This window comes from Schistocerca serialis, chromosome 3 (genome assembly GCF_023864345.2).
Source record: "Schistocerca serialis cubense isolate TAMUIC-IGC-003099 chromosome 3, iqSchSeri2.2, whole genome shotgun sequence".
Taxonomy (NCBI): Eukaryota; Metazoa; Arthropoda; class Insecta; order Orthoptera; family Acrididae; genus Schistocerca; species Schistocerca serialis.
In genome coordinates, this window is record NC_064640.1 from 806,110,267 (window position 1) to 806,120,744 (window position 10,478).

At 35.9% G+C, this 10,478-nt stretch overlaps 1 long non-coding RNA gene across 1 annotated transcript; it reads left to right on the forward strand.

The window, feature by feature from the left end:
* Positions 1–3,188: 3,188 nt before the first annotated feature.
* LOC126470656 (uncharacterized) lies at positions 3,189–9,237 on the forward strand. The gene is made up of 2 exons (XR_007586271.1): positions 3,189–3,831; positions 5,980–9,237. It is a non-coding gene; the product is annotated as an uncharacterized LOC126470656 (long non-coding RNA).
* Positions 9,238–10,478: the final 1,241 nt, after the last annotated feature.

Genomic DNA, 10,478 nt, shown 5'->3' on the forward strand with positions numbered 1-10,478 from the left:
TTGTGGGCCTCCCTTTCGATGGGTAGAAGTCTTTGCAGTATTATTGGAAAGGTACTGTTGTTTAGTAAGTTGTGGTGTCATTCTTAAGGAAATAAGAAGGAAGAATAACCCTTTGCAGTTCTTTTTTTTTCTAAAGAAGTAACACAAAATGATAAGGAACAAATACTGGCTGGGACTACTACATTTCTAAAGTCCTAAAACACAACGTTATCCTCCCAGGCCTACGTTTTTATTGTTTCAATATCGCTAGTGGGCTGTTAACGCTGCAAGCACCAATATGCGAGTACAAAATACGGCGGAACAGTACAGTATTAGCAAGAAGTCCTCAGCTGAAAGAACCTTCGATATTCTTGCAAGACAATTAAATGTTACTGTTTCGACAAGATAAAAAATTTCGACACATGGAGAATAACTTTCTATTCGTTTCAACTCTGTAAGGGTCAACTGCTAAAAAGTAAGAAGAATTCGATGCGGCTGCAAATAAAAGTAGAACAATGCAGCTCAAACAACTTGCAGCTCGGGATGGATAATTAGTCTCACACAAAATGAGCCAATTAAAAGTGCAAAATCAACTGCATCGGATATCCAGGTAATATCAGATTAAACAGTGAGTCATTAGACCATACAGAAGACTTTGAATGATGCTGGCATTAATGGTAGGTCGTTCAGATGAAAACGTGAATCTCTGGCGTGAACCGGCTTACTGTGGTTGTCCTCAGGATTACCTTCTACTTTCCCACATGAAGTCAGACTGATTCAATTATTCGTAGAGGCAAGTTAACACTTCTATCCAGTCGTATATTTCAATCTGACAGGAAGAACTGTCGGAGCATGGTACAATTACGGTTGTGTACAGAGTATACACGCAGATACATTAGTCGCTGGTGTACAGAGAGACATCAGCTTCCACGACGTAGGGAATCCTCATCACAACCATGTGAGTTAGCCACCTTCGCCTACAAGCACTGCCTTTCGTGAGTATGGTTGGTCCAACAAGGCCACGGCCGAATTTGATGTCCAGCTGAGCTGGTGCCCCGCCCTAATGACCTCGAAGTCGACGAGACGCTAAACTTTAACCTTTCCTCCTTCCTGTTGGCGAAACAAGATACGTATGACAAATAGTGAAGTTCATTGAGAACCTTAGCTTTCATGGATTTAAGCACTGTCGAGTATCACCAGTGCGTTTAATAATTAATGTGAGAAGAAAACAGTGTTATTATAACTGCGTTGAAGTCTGGATAAAAACACAGAAACGTTGGGAAAGTAAAAGACTCGTTTATCGTGTGAACAGTCGCCTGTGTGAAACTGAAGCCAATCATTACACACAATTATTTCTTGTTTTTGTCTTTTCATTTTGCTACACTGTTCAGTCAATTTCCTATAGTTCTTAAACGTCAAACGGAGCATCACACTTTTTGCTTCATAGACCAAAGTCCTGAATCCTGAAAGCTTGTACAAGTCTCTACCAGAGAAATCATTCACCCAGATTTCCTTTTATTTAATTTATTCTTTTGCAAGTTCAACTTCAGCTGAAATGGTATAAGTGATTGGTGGTAGCATTGTCTTAAACGTCAGTGTTTTGAACACACGTGAACTAGTACCTAAGTATCTGTATAAAAAAAACGACTATATTTTATTCAAGTTTTTTTGTTCATTTTCTGCAGTTATTTCTCTTGGTGGCCCGTTAATGTCACAAAAGGAATAGTGTTCTTTTTAGCTGAAATGATGTGGAATTAGTGAATTTTGGTGAGAACTATTTTCTTGTGCGAATAGGTAAGAAAGGTAATGTCTACTGGGAAACGATTGAGTGAGTGTGTGTGTGTGTGTGAGAGAGAGAGAGAGAGAGAGAGAGATAGAGATAGAGGGGGGGGTGGGAGGGGAGGGGGGGTTCTTAGTAAGGGTGAGAACACATCGTCGTGGAATTAATGAAGGAATACCTAAAGATACAAATAACGAGTTACTTTCCTGTTTGTAACGAACTTGGGATTGAATTATTTTCACATGTAATTAGGTAACTGAAAGTTGCTTTCGTAACAGCTAACTCTCATTGTGTTGGAATAAACAGCTGAGCATAATCTGCAGTGGAGAGGACTCCCACAAATGAAAATACAACGTACCGTATTTTAAGTGTTTCATATCTTTAACACCTGAGGATTATACAGAATTATGCAGGCATTGACAGAATCAAGGAGGAATAGTCGCACTATTTTTATTGTTATTGTTCGATGAGAGTATCAGTGTCACAGTTGATTTTAATTCGTATGACTTTTGTAGTTTCGAAAATATCTTTCCTAAATTTTCATTGCTGACTGCAGTCAAATAATTTAATTTGCACATCAGCATTGTTTGCTTTTGCTAGTACCTCGTTTTATGATCTGAACGCAACACTTCAGCCACTGTGTGCTTCAGCAGCTTTCACTACCATGCAGACAAACCTAATTTCATGTTTGTACATGCAAACGTGTACATATACTGTATGTAATAGCTAACGTAACGTTTAAGTACAGTACGTTTATAAAGAGCAAGCTTTAGCACTAATGCATGTGATGTTTCCATTAAAAAAAAACTTTTCCATTTAATATGAAGTTTAAGATTCGTTGGGCATTCTAAACATAATCGTGTTCAGACAGTCCAGCTACACTTCATTACTTTCCATGCGAATTAGCTGTATTGCATACCAACAATATACAGCATTGGGAGCGAGCGCAGCTCCCCCCCCCCCCCCCCCCCCCCCGTTGCATAACAGTAAGAAGGTAACACTTTTTTTGCTAGGGTTAGCGAGGTAACATCTTTATATTGTCGATCAGAATAATGAATGTCTTAGATTTTATAACAGATTTGCATAAAATGAAACATTCGATCAGTTATAACGACGTCAGTATTACGTATGTTGACATTAAAACAGGTTTTACGTATTAAGTAAACGAATGTCAGGCACGATTCAGTCACATGATACTGTAATATTGCTGACAAAAATTCTCTAACGTATTACAGCAGGGGGCCTACTGTACTTTATTCACAAATACCGTACTGTTCTCGGTGTTTACGTTAATTTTACCACAGATTTGTATTTGTTTTCTGTGAGGTTGCAATTTTATTGATTGTGAATACTTTTTACCTGTACATAACTTCAATGAGTAAATGATTTACGATTGCTCACAGAGAAAGTTGTTGGAATGTTAGGCGAATAACGAGAATTCCCTGTCGCTCTTCATCTAATGTTGTTCAGTAATATCAATGCTCCCTACTGTAAATTTGCCCACTTTTTCGTAAAAGACGATTGAGAGCACCTCACCGTCTCTACTATTATCAACATTTCCTATTATGGGTGACTACAGAGCGCTTGGTAGAATGGGATTGGTCCATTGCGTGGTTGATTGATGTTACCATAAATACACTACGCGGGTTGGAAGTGCACTGTGGAGCAACGCAGCTGTTTAAGAGTGTGTAGTAAAATGAAAGTCATGCATTAAGAACATTGTTAATAAATTGCTGGACAGTTTAGAGTCACTTGGCGTAACAGAAAAGTTAGGCACATGTACGATGAATTTTATATATCAAGATACTGATTTGACTACGTAGTCAGTGGTCCTCTCCACAACAAACATTGCAGCAGCGAGTTAAACTACTGCTGCGCCACACTACTGCCTGCGAGAATTTTTAGAAGAATTGTCGTTGTAGTGAAAGACGAAGGGCGTTCGTGACACGACTGAAGAGTGGGGATACAGTTTAAAAAAAAAAAAAAAAGAGTGTTTCGTACTCGTGAAGAAGCCTGTTCTCAGCTATGATGGGAATGAAGTAGTCGATAGATTATGGCATAAAATGATCATGGTGAGTGAAAAAAATCATTTTTTGACTAACGTATTTACACTTTTACAGTTCCACTTTTTCTATCGCTGGTGCAGTTACTGACATTTGAAATTTAATGGCCCCGTTAGAGCATGGTATGGCAACCGGCACATGGACGTTTTCGTGAGCATCATTTATGTTAGCAACACAGGAAAACACTGTTCTGTTTATGCGTTTGGTTATAACGTAGTGAGTTTTGAAAGTAGGTTAATGTAGGTTATTCGCTTCCATCGTGTGACGAAACTCACCCCTGTGACACTGTGGACACACGTGGTTTTAATGACGCTGTGGAGCAACGAGATGCTGTAATATATTTTAAATTTCATTTCCGAACGTCACTGAAGATTTCATGTGTTATACTAAGCTCACAGGTTAGGGTAGTAAACGCGCACTCGAAACAACAAATAAATATTGGTCTGAGAAGTTTCGTGCCTAAGAGATTGTCTGTAGAGAAGGAATAAAGTTTTTCCTTAATCCAGTACGTACATTTAAAAAAAGAAACTGTCGTTTAAATGCTTTTGGTTGCATAACTCTGGTTCCATCACAGTATATGTAAGGGTGTTAAATGCTTTCTGTATTGAACGTTATGAAATAAAAATTTATAACTATAGCACAAAATAGCAATCAGCTGATCACATTCGAAGGCAAATCTATAGTACTGGAGTGCCTCCCGCTTCTGCCACTAGATGTCTCTGTAGAAAAAAGATGACTGTAGAAATTCGCATGCCTTTGACGCATAAGTAACAAATACCAAACGATAGCAAATTTGAATGTTGGTATTTTTCTGCAAATAGCATGCAATGTCTTGGGAACAGTACATAGGTAGCTTAAAGTGCGTATGGTGTAAGTAAGTTTCTAGGATCATTCTTACATTTAATTATAAACAGTGTCACGTACATTTATATTAAAAGTAGCGCTTATACGGAAGGCTAGGCAAGCTTCTACTATTTCCTATTTGGTACATAAAACGAAAAAGTTTGCTGCAGATGCTGTTTCCCTGTGCATGCAATCAGGCTAGCTTTTACAATAATTCTGCTTCAAAATATAGTTCCTTAAAAATTACTTGAAATGAATAGTTCTTCAGAATGACACAATTCATGAATGAAAAATATCGCTTAGCTAAATTTATCATAGCGAGGGAGAACGTGGGACGCAGAGGTCAAGAACTTACGCCACACAACCTTGGAACGGGGGGAAAATTGTTTTATGTAAATATGTGAGAGATAAGCGCACAAGAAAAGATATTACAAGCTAAAAGAAAATAAAAGAAACAGCTGCATGAGTGTTATGGGGAGACGCACTGACATAGGTTATTGTCTACAGGTACTGTAGACTTACTGCTTGCTATAAGCTCTTAGCTAAACTATTGTAGCAAAAAAGTAAATAATATTAAATTGCATTGCAAAAACTGATGCTTCAAAAGACAGTTTTGCACACAATGTGTGAACTTCCCAAGTAAACAAAAACAGCTGTTCAGTAGTACACAGATGCCAAGAAAAGTGCTGGCAATGTGTAGTTGCATATGACTGACCAGGTTGCTGTATTTTGCCGAGTTGCTGTTATTTGGATAAATGGAAATGCATGAGACTGCAAGTGTCCAATGAAATGACACATTCATTTTGCATTTTTACAGATTTTTGTAAAATTCTAGCTAAAGTTTCCTTCCTGTAACCATATGGGCATACATAAGAACAATTTATACAAATATATAGTAAGAGAAGAATTGTCAGTACTGCCATGATATTGAAACTATGAATTTATTGGTAAAACAGCAACCTGTATTTGTTAAAACTTTTCTTGTGCAAGAGACATTTCCAGCAATTCAGAGTCGCTGTGAATAATTTATTAAGCTTCTCTGTGGCAGTCATATGCAGCATAAAATTTTACTATATACAGTTTTCTTGTTTAACATACAGTTAAAGTTAGTGTTCCAGAAAGAGAATTGAAGGGGAAGGTCTTTATCATAAAAACTTTTAAGTTTTTTGTGGTAGTTATATTTCATACTGGGATAAAGTTGTAAGTTGATTTACTGTGATTGTTATTCAAGATACATATGTAATACAAGAGCTAATATTATGTAGGATATCCATCTAGAATTAGATGCTAATGAACTTTTGTAATTTTCCTCAGTCATTGCAGGCAGTTGCTCATTCAAAGGCCATGGATGCTTCCTTTCAAATTCCAGGACTAACCCTCCCCAGGCGCTAATGTCCAAGCTGTCTGCGCATCGTTAAATATTACAGCTATCACCACCTGATAATAAACTTCATTTGCATTGCTGCATTCATACTAACGAATTTGACTCACCAGTGGGATGATTGCTCAGAAGATTGTGTGTTCTGGGTCCAACAGTTATCTTCAAGTGAACAGTGCACATATTATGTTCCAGCTTTACTAGGCAGTGACAGTTGTTCATCTCGTTGAACATTCCATAAATTTAATTTTCTCACAGAGATCAGGCTGCATCCATTTGAAATATGAAATAACTTAAAATAATTTTGGGCCTTTTGCAATTGTTATAGTGTTCAAATTAGTCAAAAAAAATGTTTCAACTGTAGTTCTTTGCTGTGGATTCTGAAATCCAGTATAAGGCAGCAAAAAGTGTCATTAAAGCTTGCAAGAGGTGCTTTTGCTTATGTTTTTTTTTAAATAAAGTTTTGACAAGTTTCAGTAGACTGAACAGGAAAAAGCTAGCACATTTTTATGTGGTTAAACAATTCAAACTACCATTTCAACTTTGTTTTTCAAAATATTCTTGACCTTACTGTTAAAAATAAAAATTATATTTTCTTATATTCACCTGTATAACATGATGCTTCTCTTTGTCTGAGAGTGCAGTTAATATGTTAATAATTGAGTTTTTAATACTGTTATCTAACTGTGGACTGTAACAAATTTCACCATTTTGAGGAACAGCTTTTTCTGTTATGTACTTGTGTGTTTAAAAGTGGTGTGTATTCTAATACAATGTTGTTGAAAAAGTTTGTGCCTGCCCTGTGTTGTAGATGAAAAGATATTTAACTTATCCAGAGTAAATTGTATCATAACCTAATCTGGCACATTGGCGTACAGTTCCTAAAGTTTTCATATGAATGAATAAATAAATCCTTTTGAAGTGTCAGTTTTTATTCAGCTTTGACATCCTTACTAATAGAGCAGTGCAGTTGTAATGTTACTAGATGTGATGTAATCCTGCTAAGTATGTGGCAACAGATTTTAAAACATTTTTTTATGTTGCTAAAGTTTCAAGTTGTGTGTTCTTGTGTACAGAACACAGTTTTCTGGAGAAGCAATGCACCTGTGATGCATGCACACAGTTGTAGGGTTTCTCCCATCAATAAAAACACACACACACACACACACACACACACACACACACACACACACACACACACACTCACTCACTTTACAGGTAGAGCACAGCTGGCAAATGTTGACTGCACCATATATGCTGTTATACTTTAAGTGGGCTGTTTCCTATTGGCACAAGTTGGTTTTCATTAAACTGTACACAACAAAATATGTATGGCTACAGCCTTTCCTTTCTCATTCCTGTTTCTCTGGTTAAAGACAGCTTCTTAGTAAAGCACTGAATGTTGTAATGAGGCATACAGTGGTATCACTAGTATCTAATGAAATACAAAACTGTATAGCTCATCGCGATTTATCTATAGAAAGAAAGCCTCTTAGTAAATCAGTGAAAGTTGGAATGAGGCATATAATTTTATCTTTAGAAATAAAATAAAAAATTGTATACACTACTGAAAACACAATAAATCGATGGCAGAAATAAGTAGAAAATAGACCAATACTAGCAAGTTGTTATGGGCTGAAAATCCAATAGAAATGATGAACATGATTACACTGGAGTCCTACAGCACTGTGGCACATTACATCAACACTGGACTGCTAGATGCATTTACAGCTTGATTGATAAAATGTTTCATATGCTTGTTGAATGTTGTTTGAAATGTAAATGTGAAACATTTTTGTGCAAAAATAAAAACACTCTCCTAACTCACCTGAGAACTGTGGTGGCTTAAATGAGGGGTTTGATCATAATAATGTTATGCTCATTAATAATGGTTTGCTTCTGGAAAGGGACTAACATAAAATTTTGGGATATATGCCTGAGGTGGATTTGGGAATCAGTGAAGCAAGTGGCTGTTGTCATCTAACATTATGCTGACTTGCCTAATGGAGCAACTACTTTTTGTCTAATTGGAGGTAAATCTTCAACACAAGATTGAGAACTGCTTGCTTTGACTGATATTTTATCCTTGTTGAGTTTGTTGATGTTAAATGGCCTTAGGTGACGAGCAGTTTTGTATTTCAGATGATTCCACTATGAATTGAAGTATCAGAATTACTATACAATTTATTTTGAAATGAGCTACTTGAGACCTGAAAGGAAATAGCCATAAAAACATGAGTAGTCAGTAGCAAAAAAACTTTTCATGCTGTTTGTGCTATCTTTTGCTTAAAATTAGAAATAAGCATGTTAGTGCATAGTTGTATTTATGCTGTCCCTGCAGGATGATAGCTTGCAGGTCAGCAGACAGAAACGTGAAGTTCTATTTCATAGCCTTCAGTACCTAGCTTTTGAGTTACATAATACTGTAAAATATTTTATTAACATATCCTCATTTATATGTGGAGGAAGATATCCCCTTGCTTACCTGCTCTTGTGGAAATTATTGACAAAATGACATTTTGAAATTGGCCTGTTGTCTATGCTTCCATATATGCTTAATGATAGACATTGAGAGCTGTTTGCATTTTTGTATTTACTGAAGTAGTCTCTTGTAGTTTGCCTGAGATATACTTTATCTACATTTATATAGCTGCATTTCAACTTGTATAGCTAACAAGATCACAATTACAATGTTTGTTACAGTGTTAAGTTTTCACTGAAATATGAATAGTTTGGAAATAATGTTTCAAGTCTATTAAAGATGTTCAACTACTACTATAAATTCCATGTATTAGGAGCAGAGATGTTAGATTTACCATCCACGAGCAAATAGTTTATTTTAATAAAGAGGATTGGCAGTAGTTAATTTACAGGTAAAGGTTTTAAGTGCTATGATACCCACAAGTTAGACAAAAACAGCAATAATCTGTGAAACATGTAGTGTACATGCTGATTACTAGTAGTCCAGAACATTAAATTTGTGGAAAAATTGCATTTATTGATTGCAATCATTATTGTAATTACAGACGCACAAGTGTTATTTGTATCATTTACTACAAATCTTTTTTGTTGGTGCCATAATGGGCTTGCTGTAAAACTAAAATTTCACTGTTACATGTATGGTAATTATGTGAAGTTAAGGGGCTACATGCTACATTCTCAAAAAAATAAATAAAAATTCATAAAACATGTAAGTTTGCCCCCTGTGCTGTTTGTATTTATATTACTTTCTGTTTCACTACTGCACTCTATGCTAATAGTGTGATGATACAATGCCATGTACTTCCTTTATTTGGAAATAACAAGCATGATGAGCTTAACAGTGATAACAATTAACTAGAATTTTTTTTATTTTTCTTCAGACATAATTTTATTATTGAACAGTAAACATTCATCATTCAGTAATGAATATGCACATGAAATATGATTTTCTTCTCAAGAATTTTAAACCTCTTTAGTCAACAGTGAGGTGTAACCAATAGTTTAATGGCACACCTAGAAGATCATAGCTTTTAATGAATGTTTTTAACTAAAAACAAATCCATCTGTATAGAAGTACTGAGTACCTGGTGGGTTGTATTTGTTTTCATATATTCTTTGATAATGTGCAGTTTTTTCTAATCATAATAACAAATGTTGAAAAAAAAGAAAAAAAAAAAAAAAAGAAACTGAATGTCATTTCACTGAATTCATCTAACTGAGGCAGTTACTTTAACAATGGTAAATGACTTCAGTAAGATGGTTGTTCCCCCTTAATAGTTCATTTTCATATGGAGTGCAGACCAAGAAAGCAGTCTTGTTTTTCATTGATAACAGGCTAATCAGTTGTACAGACTGAGAGTAGTTAGTATACCACATATTATTTTAAATAATTATGAGAGGGGACAAGACTGTGCACATGCTAATTGTAATTGCAGTCAGGAGCAAATTAAATTCATGTGAAACTGTGCAGAATACTAGTAGATGAGCTACCTGCAGTAGTTACCATAAAAAAGATGGGGAAGTTTGCTAAGGTAAAATATTTAGTTTAAAGCCCCCCCTCCCCCCCCCCCCCCCCCTTTTTCCCCCGTTAAAAGTTCTGTAGAACAGTGTTTCCAGGTTGAGCCATCAGCCCCGTTTTATATAAAATGCATTATCAGACCAGCATACTTTATATTTTAAGCCTGTGTGTTTCCTTTGTTTCACAATACTAAAGATAAAGCTTTCATGCTGTGTTGATTGCTTGCAAAAAAACTTCTGGTTCTAGACTCTCTCAATCAGCTTCAAATGAATTCTGCAGTAGAATATACTAAACTGTATGGCATAAACTGTTTTAGTAGTCTGAATGTGATGCTGGTGCAGATGGATCTGTAAATGAGGTAAAGAAGGTAAAACTGTCCTCAACCTGAAGGTTTATTTCAAAAACAGTGTTTTGGTAGTCATAATACTATAGGGA